Below are 23,320 nucleotides of genomic sequence, written 5' to 3'. Positions count from 1 at the left end.
AAATCTAAGAGCAGTGGCTCTGATACCATGTTAGAAATATTGAACAAGTATTATTATATATCTTGTCTAAGAGTATACATGAGTGCCTATTTATATAGGAGGCACGGAGTGCTATACAAGTAAATAAGAGTGCGGTACAAGTGTAGTACAAGTAATTAGAGTGTAGTACAAGCAATACAAATGCAGTACAAGCAATAAGAGTGTTGATTACGCGTCAAAGTTGCGTAATTAGATGTTTAGATTCATGCATTAACGATTATAATTTAATTAAATGCTTAATTATGTTCAATAATTTAACATTGAGCTCGAATTACAATATTTGGATCATTATTCAATAATTTACAGATTTTTGATATTTTATTATTGCAGGATAATTTTTGGACATTAAAGCCAAAATTAAAAATGTACGTGAGGTGTATGTGAGCTGGAGTTCAAATGAAGGTCGTATGCATGAAGCCAAATATCGAAGATCGGACCATGAGCCACATGCATGCAACTAAAGAGCCACGCACGCAAAGAGAAGCCAAGTACGTGAGCCGTGTGTGTGTGTGTGTGAAGGAGCCGAGCCATGCATGCAAAGTGAGCTATGTACATGCGTGAAATGAATTCATGTTGGAGTGATATGACTGGTCTATGCAAGCCACGTGAATAGTTTTTTATTTTTTGGAAAGTATATTTTTGGGGAGCTCATAAACCGTGGACATGCGCTGGGAGTGTGTAAGTGGGTTGGTCGTGAGTCTCTTGGGGTTGCCTATGGGTTGTTGGTGCGTGTGTGAACAGGGATGACAAGAAAAAATATATATAAAAAACTGCTACAAGTAGCTTTGCAAGGGCTAGCCGTGTGAATTGGTGAATTTTTGCTATTTGAATTGATGTTTGATGCCTTGATTCAAAGATCTTTTGAATAGACTGTCTAAAATTTCACTTAGCACTAGTAGTGACACACAGAGCATAGAGTTTGATTGGTATCCTGTTATTTTTACGAGTGATTCTGAAATTGATTTAAGCTTTCTTTTTGAAAAAATTTTTTAGGAAGTCATGGCTGCACCTGCACCTCATACTCTTCAGGATTTTCTGTAGCTTACACACACTTCTTCACCTTCTTGCATTGATTTACCACAAGATCCACCAAACTTCACAATTAAGCATGGTGTGTTGTCTATGATACCCCAATTTCACGGGGTGGATTTTGAGAGTCCGTATTAGCATTTGACAAATTTTGATTTGGTATGTACAACTTTCATTAATAGAGCTGGAACTGATGAGTATGTCAAGCTTCACTTATTTCCTTTTTATTTGAAGATAAGGCAAAAATCTAGTTTAACTCTCTGAGACCTAACTCTAATACTAGTTGGGCTGAAATGCAACGTGGGTTTTGACATAAATTTTTCTATTTTCAGAGAACACAGTTCTTGCAGAAGTAGATCAGACAGTTCATGCAAAAAGGTGAAGAGACTTTCCAAACTTGTTGGGAGATTCAAGGATTTGATAAATATCTGTCCTCTATACTGCTCTTACCCTTGAATATAAACAATTTGTCCAAACTATGTGCAACGCGGAGTTCTTCAGCAAGGAATCGGATCAGGCTCTATCACTCTTTGATTACTTACCTGAAAGTGCCCAGCAATGGAATACACAATATGAATGGGCACCAATGGTAGCACAACCTCTCAGAGCAATCAGTGGTGGAGGTAAATACGAGGTCAAAGAGGAGACTAATCTACAGGCTCTTGTTGTTATTTGCGATCCTAGGGACAAGCATTGATCCAGCTTTTGGGATATGGCATGCAGAGTAGGAGCTAAGTCCTAGCTTGTGGCTAACTCGTAAACTCCTTTAGGTTTAGAAGTTGATGGGTGAGGTAGTCTACGGGTGGCAGCCATGTGCTGCTGAGAGTTTTCAGTCAGATTTTCAAAGAGAATTCAGGCCTCGTTCTCGTGCTTAGTAAGGAAAGTACCTCCGCACGACTCATCAACCATGGACCTATCTCTCTCAGCTAATCCTTTGTAGAAAGTTTGGACTAATTGCCACTTGGGGACCTGGTGATGTGGGTATTTACGGAGTAGGTCCCTAAAGCACTCCTAAGTCTCGAAAAGAGTTCCCCATCCATCTGTGAAAAACTTGTGATGACTCTCCAAAGCTAGTTAGTCTTCCCAATTGGAAAGTACTTTTTAAGAAATTCATGTTGCATGGTGGCTCAATTGGTCACCGAGTTCGGTTCTAAGGAAGTCAGCCAATATTTGGCTTTATCCTTTAAAGAGAACAAAAAGAGCCTAAGATGCAAAGCATCATCACTAAAATTAGGGATGCAGATGGTGGAACAAATTTCCAAGAACTCATCTAGATGCTGATAAGGATTTTTCGTTGAGTTCCCATGAAAGTTAGGCAGCATCGCGATGATTGAAGTATTTATCTCAAATTGTGCCACTTGAACATCCGGGAACCGGATGCAAGACGGTGATGTGTATGCAATTAGGTACAAAGTAGTCCCTAAGAGGTCGAAGGTGTTGCTCTCCCCCCACAGGTAGGTGGGGAGCATGGGGTTCTAGGATTTGTTCAGCGGGAACCGGGGGTTATCTTCAGCCATTGCTTTCAGTTCAGAAGACTATGTCTTCTTCGGATTAGAGATAGATTTCCTAAGGTACCTACGAGATTTTTCAATCTCAAGATTTATGGGAATTATCTCGGGTTCCAACGAACACAGACCAAACGTACACACGTGTAAGCACACAGATTCAGACTTCAAAAATAGAAAACAAAATAAAGTAAATAGAAATTGACAAATAAAGTGAAAACAAAAGAGAGCAAATCAAAAGAACATGACTATAATACTCTAAAGCGGAAATATCGGTATCTCAACATAGTCGCCCCGAAAGGTCTTTTGGTCATACACTTTGTCGAGACTCTCGATATTTCTGAATTTCGGTTCTGTCTCAGTATCTCAACGTGGTCGCTCCAGGGTATCACTTGGTCACGCACTTGGTCGATACTTGTAGCATTCTGATCTCAGTCTGAACCTTGGAGCTCGCAGTGGAAGACTAAGTCGCCCCTGTGCTTTGTTGGTCATGCCACATGGTCAAGCGTCATCTTTTGGTCTATTTATGATCTAAAGCTTCTAGAGCTTGGTTGAACATTTGAATTCGAGTTTTGAATCCTCCAAATCTTCCTTGCCTTCTTGTAATGCCTAACTCCATGGTTTTTACCTGTTTTTCCTGAAAAGACAAATAAACCTTGCATAACTCTAAACAATGATAACTCTGGGTAAATACATAATAAAATAAGGATAAATAAAGGTAAATGAGGGTCTAAAATCATGTTTTTTACAGTATACTTCAATGGAATCAATAAAGAAGATGAAGCGCAAGATTATATCACCAGTAATCTGATTAAAGAATGTGGATTTAAAAATATTGAATTAGAATTTCCTGAGAAATTTCAGCAAGAACACAACAGCTCTTTTAGGAAAACTTTCAACAGTATAACTCAAAAATATGAATCGTGTGTTGCGAGTTAACCTAATTTGCGAGAATATAATCTATATATAGAGCAAAAAGGTTTTTTTTACCATTTTCCCAAGTTTTCTCTGAGTTTGGGAACCAAGAAATCAAATTTGGAAACAATATCAGCGTTGTTGATGAGTCCCTAAAATACATGATTTTAGACCCTCATTTACCTTTGTTTATCCTCATTTTATTATGTATTTACCCAGAGTTATCATTTTCAGAGTTATGCAAGGTTTGTTTGTCTTTTTTAGGAAAAACAAGTTAAAACCATAAAGTTAGGCATTACAAGAAGCCAAGGAGGATTTTAAGCATTCAAAGCTTTAATTCAGACGTTCAGCCAAGCTCCAGAAGCTTCAGATCATAAATAGACAAGAAGATGATGCTCGACCATGTGTTGCGACCAGCAAACGATAGGGGCGACTTAGTCTTCCACTGCAAATTCCAAGGTTTAGACTGAGATCTGAATGCTGCAAGGTTCGACCAAGTGCACGACCAAGTGATACCCTGAAGCGACCACGTAGAGATATTAATACATAACTGAAATTCAAAAATGTCGAGAGTCTCAACAAAGTGTTTGACCAAGAGACCTTCTGAGGCGACTATGTCGAGATAATGAGATTTCTTGAGGATCAAGATACTGCAAGTCTCGACCATCAGCTCAACCATCAAGACCTTGAGGCACGATGAAGTCAAAGACATTGAAGATTCAAATCCCTGACTTCCCACGAGATCCAACTATGGCGCGCACAAGAATGCCAGAGGAGCAACTTGGTCGACAACGACGATCTGCTACTCGAGATTTGCTGCAAACTTTCCTAACTTGTAAAACAACCCTTGTAAACCCTAGAGCCTATAAATATTCGCAACGAACACAATCTATGGGTTCCTCTTTGGCCTCTCTTAGGTTAGTGACAGACCAATGAAGTCATTGAGAGCCAAGTTAGAATAGGAGTATAGTAGTTTTGGTTCGTGTATGGAGTGTTTGATAGCCTGTGACAACTGGCAGCATTCATACAATAGTCGTGTATATTAGGATCTTATTTTGTACTTCCTAGCGTTAGTGACAGACGTGATGAATGTAAAGGGATGATATTTTTACATGCTTTCATTTATAGCTTTCCTTTATTGCTTTCATTTATAGTTTAGATTATGATGATGTTTAGTGACAAGATTAGCACCTCTATTGCTTCAGTTAGGTACACGTATTAGGCTACAGTGTCCCATAGAGGTTCTCATGATCGTTGTACTAGAGTACACTCCGGTTCCTGACTGTGCTCCGGATGGCTGGTGCACCCTTACTACTCTATACCCTCAAATGACTCCTTGGATTGCTTAGTCGAGTTCCAGTTAGTTTAGTATGGTAAACTCACTAAACTTGGAGTAAGCAGAACAACATCCTAAACTATACTCATGTCTAAACACTGCTTTGTAATAGTAGAGTTAATATAGATTTACTTGCTTTCATTTAATTGCTTTCCAGTAGTTGGTTAGAATTCACCCATTGAAAAATACCACTTTTTACTTCTTTTTCATAACAATGCTATGATAAACTAATCTGGAAGTGGTTTGATAACTGCGCTTTAAGTCACCGTGGATTGCTACCCAAATTACCCACTTTCTACTAAACTTAAGATAGTTAGGTTTTATAAATATTATTTTTGGAAGTTAAGGACCCAAGCCTTGGTGAGCCTACCATCTGTTAAAAGTTTAAAACATAGATATCAGTCTGCTAAACCCAAGGGTCAATAGCCTGATCTCTTTTAAAAAGAGCACATTTTGAAAGTCAGTACTGGGTCAGTCAACAGGTCACTATAGGTCAGTCGTCTGCTCCTATTATGTTCGTTCATTAACAAAGCCAGTACACATCGGGTGACTGACCACCTAGTCACTTTTGTTTTTCAAAGTTTAGTTCCAAAACTTAACTTGTAACTTGGAAAACTTATGTGAGACTTTATGGAAATATTTTCCATGATTTAAAAATAGGTCTCTAACTCCACAACATTTCCTAAGAGCTTCAATCATCAATATTGAAATTTTAAGTACTTACATTAAACTTTAACAAGATAAAAGCTATCTAAGAGCCTAAGTATTCATGTCTTATAGCTTCCACACTTTTTCCAAGCTTTAACCAATTCTTCAATATGCTTTATATCCATCATGGCTCATAGATTTAAGCGTACACGTCGTTCAAGTTCTTCAAGCATACTCACTTGATTTCATAAAAACACTTGAGTCCTAAAACTTAACTTAAAAAAAACGTATTAAGTAACATTGATTTGTTATCATCAAAACAAGATTAAGCCTTGTTAGGCCAATAATTCTGTATGAAACCGTTGATGGTTGGCTCACGCAACGCAGATTTCAAATTTTGAAATGGGGACGCTAATATGGTTGAGGTTTGAAGGGAAATCCTCCAAGAACTCTATTTATATGTCTTCTCAGATGTATTTGTAAAGAGATGGTTGTAATTGTTAAGAGGATTGATGTATTATTCTTGTAATTTGGACATGAAGATAGTGAATCCTTGTCGTTTGCTCTTGTGGATGTAGGCATTGCCGAACTACGTAATTCCTTGTGTTATTTGTTGTTCTTGCTTTCATATACGTGTTGTGGTTGTGGATTGTTTTGTATATTCATCATTTATTGCATTGTGTGTTTGATCCTATACACACAAATATATTCCCCTGTGCAAATACAATTTGTTTTTCACAACAAATTGATATTAGAGCATTGTTGTAATGGCCTTTGGATCTTCATTTGCAAAATTTGACATTGTCAAGTTTCATGGAATCGGGAATTTCAATTTGTGGCAAAGAAGGGTGAAGGATCTCTTAGTGCAGTAACGCATGGTGAAGGCCTTATACAAAATTATACCGGAAAGTATGGATAAAGCAACTTGGAATGAATTGGAGGCAAAGGCAGTATCAATCATCCGACTGTGTTTGGCTGATGACGTGTTGTATCACGTTATGGATGAGGATTCTCCGACAGTAGTTTGGCATAAACTGGAAAGCTGGTATATGTTTAAGTCTTTATCGAACAAACTATTTCTTAAGAAAAGGTTGTATTGGCTTAAAATGGTGGAGGGTTAGGATTTAAACCAACATATCACACTTTCAATCAGATTGTGAGTGATTTGATGTGTGTTGATGTAAAGTTTTAGGAGGAAGATAAGATGTCGATGCTATTGAATTCCCTACCTGCATCTCACGCGTATAAGAATTTGGTTACCACTCTGACACAGAGCAAAGAAAGCTTGAATTCGGAAGAGGTGACAAGCACATTGCTCAATTTTCATCAAAGAAAAATGGCCAGCGATGAAGTTTCACATGGTGAAGGGCCTGTGGTGAAAAGTAACCAAGAACAAGGAAGATGTAAGTCCCGGAGTGGATTTTGGTTGCAGTCTAGGAAAATGAAGGACATAAAGTGTTTTAGGTGCGGTAAAATTAGGCACATAAGTCCGGAATGTTCGGAGTGGAAGAAAGGGAATGCTTAAAATCAGCAGGGTCCGTCAAAATCTGCAAATGTAGTGGAAGGAGACTTAGGGAGCAGTGATGGTGATATGTTATGTGTATTATCGGGTTCGAAGTGCCTCACGGATTATTCTTGGATCCTAGATACTGGATGCTCTTATCATATGACAACAAATAGAAAATGGTTCAACACCTACAGGTCAGTTAATACTAGTTATGTTTTGATGGGAAATGATATTTCATGCAAAATAATTGGTATTGGAAGCGTCAAAATCAAAATGTATGATAGTGTATTGAGAACCTTATGTAATGTAAGGCATGTACCGGATCTAAGAAAGAATGTAATTTCATTGGGCACTTTAGATTGTAATGGATATAGTTATAAGTCTAAAAGTGAGGAAATGAAAGTATGTAAAGGCGACTTGATAGTGATGAAAGGACAAAAGGTAGCGGGAAATATCTATGCACTGCAGGGTATTACAGTTGTAGGTGAAGCTGCAGCTGTAGAATTTGAGTCGGATGTTCTGAAGCATATGTGGTTAGGGCATATGGGTGACTATATGTATTCAGATGTTTGGGGACCGATAAGGGTAGCGTCAAGGGGAAGACATATGTTTGTGTTGGGTTTATCATGAAAGGTCTTGGTTTATTTCATGTGGCGCAAGCTTGAGGTGTTTACCATGTTTGACTTGAGGTTGAAGTGGAGAACCAAACCGAAAGAGAGATCCTCAAGTCAAACATTGGGTCTGAGTACGCTAGTTTTGTTCAATGAGTTTTCTTAGCAGGGCAGGTTACATGTAGGGCTTATAGTGAACTTCTTGGTAAAGTCGGTGAGTATGATGCGTTTCTCGTTTAACCGATTGCTAAAGGTATCACTAAATGGGAGAGTTGTAAGAGAATTCTGGGCAGGTTTTATGGTAGACTACTCGGGTTTGAGTCGATGTCCACAGGTGCATGTTTCTAGTGATGTTGGATCTAGGCTTGGTGTTATGTCCAAACAGTACATCTTTCTGGGGGTATAAGAAAGGTGGGTTCAAGCTGGGTGATCCTGTGGCAAACAAAGGGGTGATCAGTGATATGGATTTTAGTGAGAAAGTGATGGGGCAACGTTCTCAAGTAAAGGAAGAGAAACAAATGCTAGAAAACTACAGTAGCAGTGAACATGTAATTTAGGTGGAGTTAGATACTCAAGGCAGAAATGCGGGGAGTTCTATCTCAGGTCAACAGTATCACTATAAATGGGCATGTGATGCAGGTGGAGCTACAGAGTCAGGGCAAAGATGATATTGTGTTCATATTGCAGGGAGTTTCAACTCGGGAGATTAGCAGGATCATGGTGGGCCTAGGTGCACTATCAGACCACTACTCATGCATAAATTTGACATTATGGTGTTTTATGCATTCATTACTACCAGCAATAGGGTTCCTACTATTTTTCAAGTTGCAGTGCACAACAAAGGGAGAAATAAAAGGAAAAGTGTTATGGTGGAGGAGATGAAGTTATTGCATAAGAACCAGATGTGGGAGTTAGTGAGGCTTCCAGTGGGGAAGAGGGTGATAGGATGTAAGGGAGCGATGTATCTGTTATTTGTGAATGACATGTTATTGGATGGGAAGACTTTGGCCGAGGCTAATCAGCTAGGAACTATATTGAAAGGTTTTGACATGAAGATTTTGGGTATGACCAAGAAGGGTCTTGGTTTGAAGATTCACATGGACAAAGTTGCAGGGAGATTAGTGTTATCTCAGGGTGACTTTATGGATAGAGCTGCTGGGAGATTAGTGTTATCTCAAGTTAGCTTTATGGATAAAGTTGCAAGGAGATTGGTGTTATCTCATGATGGCTTTGTGGACAAAACTGCAGGGAGACTATGTTTGCCGTCTCAGGGGGGTTCTGTGGAGAATCAATGTGAAATGTCTACTATTCAATACCCAAGGATGGACTGTGATGTTTGGGATATGTCAAAGGTTCCCTATGATGGTGCAATGGGGTGTTTGGCAAGCAACAGAGTGGTTCATCAGTTATTGAGATTTTTTGAAGACTATACAGGGGGCTTTGGTGATAGAAGGCTTACAACAGCTTTTGTATTTACTGTAGTGGGAATGCCTTGTTGGAAGCCTAGGGCGCAGTCTTAGGTTGTTGCATCCACAACTGAATCGAGGTTCATGGCAGAAGCTAAAGCTGCATAGGCAAGTTCAAGCCTTGCTTGGACTTGGTGTTTGTCTCCAGATTCTAAATGGGAGGCGCTCCCAACCTAACGTCCCAAGTTTAAGGTGGAGCGGCGGGTTTGTGTTTTCAGTTTCTACTAAGGGACGTATGTTTTCCAAGGTGGAGATTGTTGTGAAATGTGACTCAAATACTGAGTGGAAAGCATACACAAAAGGAAAGAATGAAGGAAATCAAGTAGCAGTAGGGGAAACCATCGACGGTAAGGCTTTAACTGTAGACGGTTTGGCTCTAGACACCCAGCACATATTTCAAATTTTGAAAGGGGTACGTTAATATGGTTGAAGTTTGGAAGGAAAACCTCCAGGAATTCTATTTATATGTCTTCTTAGATGTATTTGTAGAGAGATGGTTGTAATTGTTGAGAGAATTGATGTATTGTTTTTTGTAATTTGGACAAGAAGATAGTGAATCCTTATCGTTTGCTCCCGTAGATGTAAGCATTGCCGAACCACATAATTCCTTGTATTGTTTGTTGTTCTTGCTTTCATATACTTTGTAAAGACTCGAAAATTTTAAAAGATTAAAATAATTTGAAAAATATGTATATAAATAAAATAACAGATAAATAAATAAAAGGAATGGTGTGGGAAAAAGAAGAAGAAAAAAATTAAAAATAAAGAAATTAAATTAAATTGAGATAAATTAAATAATTAAATATTTAGTTATTAAATTAAATATTTTTACATTGGATTTAAAAAAAATTAAAACTTATTAATTAATTAAAATGATATATATAAGTTATTATAATATATATATATATATATATATATATATATATATATAGTTAAGAAAAGTAAAAGAAGACGAAGAACAACAAGAAGAAATAAGACGCTGCACTCAACTCCCCCCCCCCTCTCTGAAATTTTTTTAATTTTCCTGTGCTCTGTCTCCGTCTCTCTCCTTTTCTCTCAATTACTCGGCGAGCTTGTGATGGATCGGGAAACGGAAGGTGTCGTTGGAATCCTGATTCCGCACCTAACATTTCTACTGGAGCAGATTTTTCATGGGAATGGCTTAGGCACTACTCCTAGAGAAAGGTAATTTTTTCCTATTTTCTCAATTTCGCTGTTAATATGTGGTTAAATCGACGAACGGACACCACCACGGGGTCCTAGTCGTCGTTGTCGTCATTTTGACATAGGTAATTTTTCAATAGGGACTTTCTAGGCCCTACTCCAAAGTGAGAGTGAGATTTGAGAATTTGGCTAAATTTAAGGATATTGTTATTTATTTAGGAATTATGGCCTTAGGAAATATTTAAATAATATTTTTTTGGAACTAGCAATCTAATTTCAGGGTCCGGGTGAGCGCCGCAGGTATTTTTCGGAGTCTCTGTTGACGTAGTTCAAGAAACCAGGTAAGGGGAAAAATATATATTAAATCAGAATTTTTATAAATTTAATGAAAAAATAAATTGTGTTATAAGTACGTGTATATGTTTCGGTATGGGTAAAATATCAACTGTTTAAATTATATTTTTTTCGAGTTTAGGGTTGTTTATTAGATATGTATATGCGAAAATAAACTGATGAAAGTGGGAAATATTTTCAAGATAATTAAGTAAGAAATGAAAGGTATTTTTAGTATATAAACATTAAATGTTGGTTGGCTTATTTTATAGGCAGTGTATGAATTTTATTACTAAATTGCGTGGCATAAGATTCTGTGCAAATATATGTTAAATGTATGAGATACAGGCTAAGTAAGTAAAGTAATGAAAATAAAATATGATATGGACAATGTTGTCTGTGTATGTTAAATGCAATCATGTAAATGTAAGACAGCTGAAAGACAGTCATGTTAGCAGATCTAGCACACTTCTGTGTAGACTAACTGATGACAACTAAAAAGAGCTGTGTTAACAGATCTAGCACGTTTCTACGTAGACTAACTGATGATGGCTAAAGACTAGCTGTAGTACGAAGTAATGAAATGAAATGTTATACAATGAAATGACGATAAAATGACAATGAAATGAAATGACAAAGGTAAATTATGTAAATGGAAAAGAGTCACTTAAAGTGAAACGAAATGCAAAGTTAAGTTATGAACAGGAATGAATGTGCATGAATGTATAATGACATAATAGAATGATGTATTATGATAATAGAAGTATGTATGTACGTAGAACATGTTACGATTGGGCGAGACATACTCTTCGCCTAAGGGCTTGCTGAGTAAGGCGAGTGCACTAGTAGTTACAGATATGGCAGTAGCCGCATAACATATTAGGGCAGAGGGAACCTACTTGTATGGGCGGGTAGATTTCCCTATCCTTAGGGCTTTTGCCGGTAAGCTATTGTTGAACAGTATGAGTACGAGATTAATTTATCACTTGAGGGCTTACTGAGTAAGGTGAGTGCCCTGGTATGCTTTAGCTGCGACCTTTGGGTTGCTTAAATATCATAGTAGAGGGGTGCTACTTGTATGGGCGGGTAATCACCCCTATCCTCGGGTACTCTAGTGGGTTAAATATTTGCATGTGTTTGAATAGGATCAGAGAATGATTTTAAAAATTGCGTTAACGATTTTTAAATGTTAAATATTATGTTGATTATAAACTCATGTTGGTCACACACTGCTTTAATATATTGTTTGTTCCCTTACTGAGATGTGTCTCACCTAAATATGAATTTATCTTTTTTTCAGGATTTCCTCGAGATCGAGCTTTGAGAGCTTAAGGTTTTTATAGCATTATTGGGAAATAGAAAAAGAAAATGGTATATTTTTATGTTAATTTCGGGGAATGTAAATATTATGCCTTTATGTTTTAAGGCTATTAAGTAAGGAATGATTGTGAAAATACTGAATTGTTTTGGGAGTTATGTAGATTTATGGAAATGCAGGTGATGGATGATTTAATATGGATTATAATTAGCATTAGTAAACTCTGGTATTATGTTACATGAAGATTATGATTATGTTTTCCGCCACGTATGTTAGGTTTAATTATGATTTATCAGGAATATGATCAGGTATAACACACCGGGCCTGGGTTTAAGGGTTCGAGGCATTTCATACTTGATGTGGTTGTGGATTTTTCTATATATTCATCATTTACTGCATTGTGTGTTTGATCCTACACAAATATATTCCACTGTGCAAATACAATTTGTTTTTCACAATAGATTTAAAACCTTGTATGTCTAAAATAAGCGTTTTTTTTTTATAAACCATTTTTCCTCATTGATTTGGATATTGTATTGTTTTTCTCCAAACTTTTAATTTTGTTTTTGCTTGTTTCTTTTTTATTGTGTTTTTGTTTATGCTTCCTGGGATGAACCCTCAAAGAAATTTTACTATAGTTTCGCTACCACTTTAGGGATAACCAGACGAGGTCAATAAAGTATGTCTTTTGTGAAATTTTAGTTTCTAATTTTTGATTTGTCACATTTTTTGCCCTTGATTCTACTTATTTTTCTTCCAATATTTTCTTGTTTCCATTCTTGGGTATATCATTTAGAGGTGGATGAGGAATTAATATATACATGTTTATAGGAATAAATAATTGCTCAATAACATTAATATGTTTTGATACTTAATGCTAGAGTTTTTTGAATACCAACCTTAATTATTGTACACACACTTGCATTATATATTTGTTCTTGTACTTGGGAGTTCCTGATAGCATAAGGTGAAAGGGATAAAAGACACCAATGTAAGGATAACTCCAAGTAGTGACGCCTTTCAAAGTCTTAAATTTTAATTTCTCTTGATATTTATCCTCAAATGACCATAAATATTAAAAACATTGGATAAATGCTACCCATCATAAGAGAATTTAGAATTAAAACAAGATATCACGTTCTTATATAATAAAAATGGGTTAGACTGAGGTTATAAGCCACATTGCTTCCATTTTTTCTAGCAAACTCAAAACTTATTTGTTGGCTTTTTGAGTCCAATCCTTTATTTTTATAATGACAAATCGCAAGTTCCTTATGTACGTATCTAGTGATTGAACAGGTTATAATTCAACACACACATAAGGGGACTAAGAATGGAAGCCAAAGACGCATAAAGCTCATGTGATCAGGGGTTTTCCATGAAAATTAAAAAGTAAAGAAGATCAAGAAGAAGATATTTTGATTTTATTTGTACAATGCATTTAAGTTTTTGTTATTTGATCTGTAATAATGTATACATCTTGCATGATATGTCTAAACGCTCAGATGACCATAGATTGATCGTAGGGGAGGTCGACCGACACCAGATTTTTAAGATTAGCTTAAAGACCTTAGACTGACCATAGTTCCTAAATTATTGCATGAAAAAACCCCCTATAACATAGAAGTATCAATTATGTGAACAGGGGTGTCTTTAAAAGAGAGTTAGGAATTGAATGCACAAAGTTAGTGTGTTCGATCGACTGAACCCTAACATACAGAGTACCTTTGGTTGACTGAACCTCCCCAGGGTCAAAGGTTTGACCATCTGGTCGACCAATCTTAAAATGAACATCAACGCCCTGGTTGACCAAACTGGCATGTGGGGATTTCCCAACGCCCTGGTCGACCGAACTCCTATTTATAAAAGGACCTAGTCGACCGAACGTATGAATCTAGTCAACCGAACTTGACTTGGTCGACCGAACCTCGGAGGTTCAAATATTGTCTTAAGTCTGGTCGACCAATACCTCAGTTCAAAAACACCATGATCGATTGAACTGAGCAATCTGGTCGACCAAACCTTAAATACGACCAACTGAAACTCTCGGGTTGGAATTTTTAAAAGAGCTAAAACGTCATTAACTTTTAATTAAACTTTTTTCAAAATACCGAGTGTGTCCCCAATGGTCATAATTTTCATGAAATCTATAAATACCCCCTCATTTGCTTTGATTAGCCTAACTTTTCTCTTAAATCTTTTTCCTAATCAGAGTTCCCCCACATACTCTTTTACTTGAAAAATCATCTTGGGGTCAAATTTTTCATACTCTCCAAACTCTCTTTAATTTATTTTTGCAAATCATTTTTAAGAGAGTATTTTATTTGGGCATTTGTTTTTTTGTATTCATAGCACAAATATCTTTGAACTTAACTCCTAAATTCTCCAAATATTTTTCATTTGCATAAATCTTTGTTGGAGAACATAATATTCATTTTCCCATATATTTCATTTGTGCAAAAATTATTTGAAAACCAAACCCTAGGTTCTCCTGTTTAGTACTGAAAATATTTTTTTGGAGAAGTATTTTATTAGGGTTCAAATATTTGATGCATTTTATCATATTTGTCTTTCATCAAAGATTGAAATATTTATTTTACACACTTTCTCTACTGAGCATTATTGCATATCATATGAGAGTGCATTTGAGCTTAAATGTGTACATTTCTACTTGTATTTTTCAGAAGCATTTTCATTTACAAAAATGTTTTTATTGTATCAATTGGGTTCAGTCTGAAATTGAATAGGAGAATCTCAACCCCGTAAGTGAGAGCGGATCGGTTCAGTTCAAAAATTAAACTAGGGAGTCTTAGCTCCATAAGTGAGACCAGTTCGGTTCAACCCGAAAATTGATCTGAGGTTTTCCTCGCCCTGTAAGGAGAGGATGTAAACGGCTTATGCTCCGCCCGTTTAAGTGAGTAGGGATAGTGCAATCCTTGGGGGGTATGGCTAAGGCAGGGACATAGGCTGGTTTGGCCGAACCTCGATAACAAATATTTTGTGTCGCTCTCTCCCTATCTCATTTAAATTACTGCACTTTAAATTCAGTATGTGTATATCTATTTATTTATTGTTGTATTATTTTCTTGCACACCTTTATTTTAAATGAGATATGTTGCACACGTGTATGCCTGTACTCATAGTTCAATTATTTTACATACACGTTTGCATTATGAATGAGATATGATTTGTGGTGAATCGGCGAAATGCTTAATTAGCCGCAAAGTTTTTAAAACCCAATTCACCCCCCCCCCCCCTCTTGGGATCACACCATTTCCAACAATTCAAGACTAGTTTACAAAAAGCAAAATAAGGAAGATGGATGAAGATGGGGGTCAAAAGACAACATAGTTACTCTTAAAATTATGTATTTGAGAGAAACCTCTCACTTTGGTTTGACAAGAGCATCTACAAGGTCTTGAATAAACATGACTTTGAGCTTAAAACATAATAACAAATCGTATAAACATGACTTGGTGTTTCTAATAACAACTCCAATTGACTATAATGCCTTATACCATAAAAAATCACCAAGTGTTTATTTGGTCTATACAATATAAATTCACATGATTTGGTGTGGCATATGTCAAATTGATATGCAAAGAGCTCAAGCCACATTTAACGTCTTGCAAAATTTCCAAGTTCATATAGGATAACTAAAATATATTAACAATTAATATATGTAGCTCATTCAGACTTGGACCCCACCTTTCATTTTGTCTCCTAGATAATTTTTTCCTAGTCCAAATATTGTGATCTTCCATATAGTTGCATCTCAAATTGGGACCAATTCAAAAACTTAATTGTTCTTTCAACATTTCTTATTTTAAAATAGTCAATAGTAATACTTATCAATTGGCAATTTTCAAGAAAAAAAAAAAAAACATGATCTTCTTCGAATATTTTCTATTGCTTTCCATTTCCATGATGATTCAATTCCATAATCTTTGGTGTTTATAGGTCATTTCTATGAACAACCTTAAAGAATCATTAATTCATCCACAACTCAAAAACCCATTTATCAATTTGCTTCATAAGTCAAAATCATGCTCAATAATCTTTCCAATTTCAACATTACCATTTGCTATATAACTTACTATTATTGAATTCTAGGCTTGAATATCTCTTTCAGGCATGCCTTCAAAAAGCTCAAAAGCTTCAACTATATGTCTATATGTCATGCATTGCAAGCCCAAATACTAGTCCAAGATGTAACATCTTTGCTACTCATTTATCAAAAAAATTCTTTGACCAAAACAAAAATCCACAAGACCCACAATCACCAAATTCCAAGAAATCAAGTTTTTCAACGACATCTCATCAAAAACCTAAATGTCTTCATGGAGCAAAAGCCATAATAAGTGTACCTTGAAATTATATAGGTACAAAATCTTTGATTGGCATTGCTTCGCACTTTCTAATTGCTCATTGTATTAGCCTTACAATCATAGTATTATACAAATGGATATCATGCCCAACCATTTCATTGTATGAAACAAATCCTTTATCAAATTGCTTATTTTGAAAGTATTCCCAAATTATAGCATTCTATAAGGCAATGTTTCTTTGGGCTATTTCTTTAAATAGGTTCTGGGTATTTTCTACATGATCATTTCCTTTGTTCATAAATTGGTTGTGTTATATGTTTTTGAAGGGGCAAAGTATCGATAATGGACCCTAGTATTTATATGTATTCACGTTTGTTGAATGATGTGTGTGAAATTGCTTTCAAGGGTCCTTGAATTTCTTCTATTGCGGTGATCTCTTTGTTTGACGAGCTTCCAATAGAAAAGATATATTTATTATGATTTTGAAATGTTAGAAATGTTTGAGATGTATAGGGGAATTAAAAATATTCTTCTCATAGTTAGTGTTAGTCAGTTGCATTCTCAACTTACATAAGGGCCTTCTAATTTAGGCCACCATTATCTCAAGAAACTAATTGTCTTAGAAGTTGATGAACTTGTTGTAGTGCCTTATGTTTCTAATATAAGTGGTACTGGCGGTCTTGGTGAAGGACAAGACAACAAACATTGTGGTTTTAGTTATGATGATGATGAATGAAATCCTTCTAATGAAGTGGAAGAAATAGAGATGGATAGCTTTTTTGGGATTTTAGAGCATGATTATGGTAGTAATGGTAGTCTCTCTAATTATCATTCTAATGAGGAATGTGATGGTGTAATAGCTCAAATTGTAATAGATCAAATGAGGAGTTGGATATACTTACTCTCTTTAACCATCCTTATGGAAGCTCACAGTTTGATGAAGTTAATGATAGTAGGAAAGTAGTGTTAGAGCTTTTTATGGTATTCAAGAATGCCACTAAATTTAGGGATGCATTGAGGGACTTTTCCATTCAAAAGGAATTTGATTTGAAAAGGGATAAAAATGAGAAGTATAGGGCAATTACTAAGCATGTAACAAATGAATGCCCTTGGCGTATACTTGCCTCCCCATTACGTGATAAGTGAATTTAAAATCAAAACATTCCAACAAGAGCATACCTGTATTTGAATTGTAAGAAACATGAATGCAAATTCAACATGGATTACTCAGAAATTGTGTTTCTTGCATACTAATCCAAATATGCCTTTAGAGGGCATATGGGCTGAAATGCAAAAGAAGTGTAGAATTGAACCTAGCCAAAAGTAGTTTTGTTGAGCATGACATAAAAAAAAATAAGCAAATGAAGGGAGCCATTTTGAGCCCTACAAGAAACTAGCTACATATGCTCGTATTATTTTAGAAACAAATCTTAGGATCATAATAAAACTAGAATGTAAGGGGTTACTAGTTTCAATTAACCCCACATTCAAGACATTCTTCATTTTGTTTAAGTCCATGATTCAAGGGCTTTAAGAGGGATGTAGGCCATTCATTTTCTTAGATGGGTGTCTCTTGAAAGGACTCCATAGTAGTGTAATGTTGTCTGTAATTGCTTTTGATAAAAAATATAGGTTTGTTTTCTTTGGCTTATGCAATTGTCGAAAGTGAAAATTAGGAGAGTTGGGCATTTTTTATGCACTACTTAGGTGGGATCCTAGCACAATGCAGAGAAGAGTGGTTTGGGTGTTTCGTGAGTCATAGGCAAAGGGTGAGCTGAAAATTTCTATTTTCTTCTTTGTTAACTTCTTGAATGTTTTTCCGATTAAAATTTTCAATATATTTGTCTTTTTATTTTATCATATTATTTTGTTAGGGCATTATAGATGTAATTTTTGAGGAGATGCCTAGTGAAACTCATCGAATCTGTTGTAGACAATTACGTGCAAATTTCAAAGCACATTTCTTGGGGTTATTGCTTAAATTATCCTTTTGTGAGAGTGTTCCTACACATGATAAACCATTATTTGAGAACGTTATGAATAAATCGCAAAAGGAGAATAGGAAATTTCATGATTAGTTGATGACAATACCATTAAGTCTTGGGCAAGACATGCATTTGATCCTAGAGTGTAAACATATCATAATACCAACAACATGGTAGAGTAATTTAGTGAATGGTCTATCAAATTGAAAGATAAGCCAATTTAAATTCTTGTTGATACAATTAGGTGCAAGATGATGGTTGCAAATACACAAGAGTTATGAGAAGTCTTGTGGTTTCAAGACCTTGATCACGTTGGAGATTAGGAAGATAATTAGATACCACATCTTGGATGCAAGGTTTTGTAGGCTTCAATATGATGGATGACATTAACATGAGGTAATTGAAGGCTTTGTAAAGTTTGTAGGAATTCTAGCAAAAAAAAACTTGTAATTGTCATGTTTGGCATCAATGGCGTCCCATACAAGCATGCTACAACATCATTAAGAAGTAAATGGATAAATGTTGTGGAGTACATTGACAAATACTTCTCAACTGAGTTATAGCTAAATTCTTATAAGCACATTATTCGTCTTATACGCCATGAATCATTATAATCAGCTGATACATATGTCGAGATGGAGCGACCTACTTTGACGATTTCTGGGATGACCAAAGAAGAGCAAAAGAAGAGAAGCTGATGAGTTTGCATCAAATATGTTTGCAATCCACTACTATTAGGAGTTGCATTTATAAGGTTGTTGGACCCAACGGGTGCACTTGCCAAAGAGCTCCTATATGAGATAAAGTTCCTAGAATAAGCGCGGGTCAAAGGCAAGGGCAAACTATTGCTAGTGGACACAATTGATGGAGTAAACACTGTTTTTTAGGGGTTAAATAGTTTTTTGGATATTTATAAAAGCGTAGTGTTGGAAGTATAATATATCACAACTATACACATTCATTTTTTGGGATTACATTTTGCATATATGGATAATATATATAAAAAAATAATGATTAGATTTGAAGTAATGGATAGGTTTTGTGTTTAATATATGAACAAACTATTATATGACAAACATGATTTTTTATCTATGAAAGTTGGGCATGTAGATATTCAAATATAATATCATATAATTTTCAATTTTTGTGTCTTTCCCATGGTGTGTCATGTAGAGACCCACTAAATTATAGCAATTAAATAATAAAAGAAGGAGAGAAAAAGGAATTTTTAAAGGGAGTCACACCAGGATCTCTTCGACGAACGCGAAGAGTTCATCAACGAAGCGGTTTATTAGGATCGTTGATAAGGACATGTGTCTCGTTGAAGAGGAATTACCGATAGAGGCCATTTCAGGACTTGAAATTCGTCGACGATTCGAAACTGCCACGCTACTCCTAAGAAGATTCTCTCCATATCTGCTGGAGTAGATCGTTGGTTAGGCTAACTTGGGAACTATCCCAAAGTTTTGGGTAAGTTAGTTAATTTCAGTTTTATTGGGTATTTGATGTTCTTGGACTAAGGATAATATGTTAGGAAAGATAATACTGAAGTTTTATTAGGGAAAATGTTAATTTCAAGGTGTTGTGCTGGGAACACTGTAGGTGTAGGAATTGGGAGTTTTGGGGGCTTCTCAGTAAATTAGATAAGGGGATAAACTAAGTCAGAATTTTTATGAAATTATTTATTATTTTACAGCATTAAATTTCAGGAAAATATGTATATTATAGAATTATGTTTGAGATATATTGTTATGAACAGGGATATGATTTTAACGTATTTTGTCAAAAGTTATGATTTTAGAACAGATTTTACATTCAGAATGTTACCCATTTCTGTGTGGCATGAGTTTAAATTTCCATATAATTATGTATATCAAAATAATATGTTTTCCCAAATCAAACATGATATGATAGTTTTCGGAGCAATTATAAAACAATTTAGGAACCATGATTTTATGTTTGTAATATTAAACAATAAAGAGAAATTATGTTCAGTATATTGTGATATGCCGGCGCAAATGCCATAATTCATGTTCTATTATGCCGACGCAGATGTCATAATTCATGCCGTCGCAGATGTCATGATTCATGTTGGCGTAGATGCCATAATCATGTATGACAAGACAAAATTCATGAAATATTATCATGTCAGATATTATTATGAAATAAGAAACAACTATGTTCAGTATATGAAACTTATTATATGATATAAAAACCCGGATGGCATGGTTTAGTTCAGTTTCAGGAGCATGGTACCGTAGTTGTATGTTCAAAATTATGATAGTGCTACCACACGACCAGCAATATGGAAGATGGCAGTCGATGTGGCTTCAGTGTAGAGTGGAGTTGTCCTCCTGGTAGTCTGGGACCAGGTGGGGCAGGTCCATCGCACTTATAAACTTATGTTTGATCTAACATGGTCGGCCAACCATTGCAAGGTCCCGCCTTTGGGCTGCACAACCTAATCATGTGGGGGTAAGACATGACATCAGCTAGTTATCCATCCTGAGTGTTATTTCAGTATTGTACAATTATATAAGATGATTTTCATGTATAGAAATCTAGTATGTTTTATTATGATCTGATAATCGTGTTTTACTCAGTTCTGCTACAGTTAGATTTTACCAAATATGCTTATTATACTGTTTATATGTGTAACATGAAAATGTTCATAACGCTACACACTGATAATAGTTTATTTCCCTTACTGAGAGGTGTCTCACCCCAGCTATATAAATATTTCAGGAAATCGGGGTAGAGGAGCAGATAAAGCTCCACAATAGTAGGGTCAAACCGAGCTACCCTGTCAAAAGGGTGAGTGTTAGAGCCAGGGTTGGATTTATTTTTAGGAAGTAACCCTAGGCTACTTTTGATCTTTTATGGATGATTGTATATATATATATATATATAATAGTTTTAATAGGACTCTGGTGTTGTGATTGGTTGTATGGTATGTTGTAAATTACATTTCCTGCTACTTAGGTTTTAGAGTTGTATTTTGGGTATATCCCTGGTACTCGTGGGTCCAGGATCATTATGTTATTCAGTTGGACAGGTTATCAGGATTATTATATTATATGTTATTATAGAAAAAAATGAATAAATTAGGCAGGTCGTTACAATTTGGTATCAGAGTCCAAGTTGCTAGGTTTGGTAGACTCTAGAGTGTAGCGGAAACAATACTAGAGTATAGGAAAAGGATTTGAGATTTTGTCTTGCAGTTTAGAGGTAGGAATTTCGTGGTGGTTTTTGTGTCTTTCTTGGGGTAATGATTTAAGGAAAGCCATAGTAAACTATTTTTGGGTTGTGTTTCTAAAGTGTAGGACTGAATCTTGAAATAAGATAAGGATGTCAAGATAAGGGATTTTGGTTAGATGCATAAATTATAGGGATAGGGTCCCTAAGTCATGCTTATCATTTTTTCAAGATGGACCCTAGAGGATGTAGTGCCCATGCAAGTGGTAGTGACGGTGCAGGGCCCTCAAGTGCAGGCGGGGCTGATTCAGACACGGTATTACGTAGTGTGGCTCAGCAGGTTATGGTAGAGATCACTAGGAGCTTCATAGAGCAGGGACACCCATCTGCAGGTCTTAGGTGCACAATAGAGAAATTTACCAAGATGAATCCTCCAGCATTCTTAGGAGGAGTTGATCATGCAACCACCGAGAATTGGATGCAGGAGATCGAAAAAGTTTTGGTAATATTGTAGTGCATGGAGGAGCAGAGGGTCCTCTATGCCACCTAAAAACTGACATGGGAGGCCGAGAGGTGGTGGACTGTAGTGAAACTTCTGGAGTAGCAGAGGACGACGCCGATAGTTATGACATAGGACCAATTTAAAGAATTATTCTTTGACAGATACTTCCCAGCCACGGTCAGGGAAGCAAAAGTGGAAGAATTCTTGCATTTGAAGCTAGTACAATAGATGGTTCAGTAGTACGTGGCGAGGTTTATCGAGTTGTCCCGCTTCACCCCGTTCATCATACTCGATGAAGCAAAGAAAGAAATACAGTTTGAAAGGGGTTTAAGGCATGAGATCTACAGGCAAGTTATAGTGTTGAAAAATTGGTGAGTTGATTGATAGAGCAGCTTTGGCTGAGGCTGGTGAGCGGTTGGGTGCGGAGGAACAGGGACAGAAGAAGAGGTCCACACCTTCAGGCTTTCTGTAGGGCTATGGTTGGGGCCAGTGAAGGAAAGGAAACTACGACAGAGGTTAGAGACAGAAGACCGGGGGTCGTGAGGTTCAGGGTGCCCAAACCTATCTTGTATGTTAGATATGTGGAAAAAGGCATTTGGGGGAGTCTCAAGCACGGAGAGGTGTATGTTATCGATGTGGAGGATCAGAGCATCTGGCACGGGATTGTTCTACACCTATTGGTACTACTCCTATTCCTAGGCAGTTCAGGGGAGGTTACCAAGCGCCTCGTGGAGGTCAGTAGAGGAATGTAGCCCCAGTAAGGGTTTATGCTCTGGCGCCAGGAGACACTAAGACTGCTATAGACGTTGTGACAGGTACCCTTACTATTTTGTCATGCCATGCTATCTTTTTATTTAATTCGGGTGCTACTCATCCATTGGTGTCTGCAAATTTCATTAAATTGTCTGGAAGCAAGACCCAGTTATTAGATGTAGAAATGTCAATAGCTTCACTATCTGGTTTAGTGGTAAAGTGTCGTAGGGTGCTCAAAGGTTATCCCGTAGAAATTCAGGGGAGAGTGCTACCTACCAATCTAATTCTACTTGACATGTATGGGTTCAATGTAATACTGGGTATGGATTGGTTGGCAACTAACTATGCTAATATTGACTGTCATTTGAAAGAAATAATTTTTAGATGACTAGGCAAGCAATAATTCAGGTTTGTGGGGTCGCAAGTGTGTTCCCCGCCTCAGTTAGTGTCAGCCATGCAAATGAGAAGGTTACTTTTGGATGGTTGTCAGGGGTTTATGGCTTTTGTAAAGGAGGTGTCAGGAAATGAGTTGAAGCTTAACAATACACCAGTGGTTAAGGAGTTTCCAGATGTTTTCCCATAAGAATTGTTAGCTTTGCCTCTTAACCGCGAGGTAGATTTCTTTTCCCAATACGGTACCAATTTCTAAAGCTCCTTACCAACTGGCTCCGACAGAATTGGGACAA

At 36.5% G+C, this 23,320-nt stretch overlaps 1 non-coding gene across 1 annotated transcript; it reads left to right on the top strand.

Moving 5' to 3' along the window:
- The first annotated feature begins 2,035 nt into the window (after positions 1 to 2,035).
- On the top strand, positions 2,036 to 2,140 carry LOC131154666 (small nucleolar RNA R71). The gene has a single exon (XR_009136582.1). It is a non-coding gene; the product is annotated as a small nucleolar RNA R71 (small nucleolar RNA).
- The last annotated feature ends 21,180 nt before the right edge of the window (positions 2,141 to 23,320 follow it).

Source organism: Malania oleifera, chromosome 4 (genome assembly GCF_029873635.1).
Source record: "Malania oleifera isolate guangnan ecotype guangnan chromosome 4, ASM2987363v1, whole genome shotgun sequence".
Taxonomy (NCBI): domain Eukaryota; kingdom Viridiplantae; phylum Streptophyta; class Magnoliopsida; order Santalales; family Ximeniaceae; genus Malania; species Malania oleifera.
The sequence above is the reverse complement of the archived record's forward strand: the minus strand, read 5'-3'. Positions and strand labels throughout refer to the sequence as shown.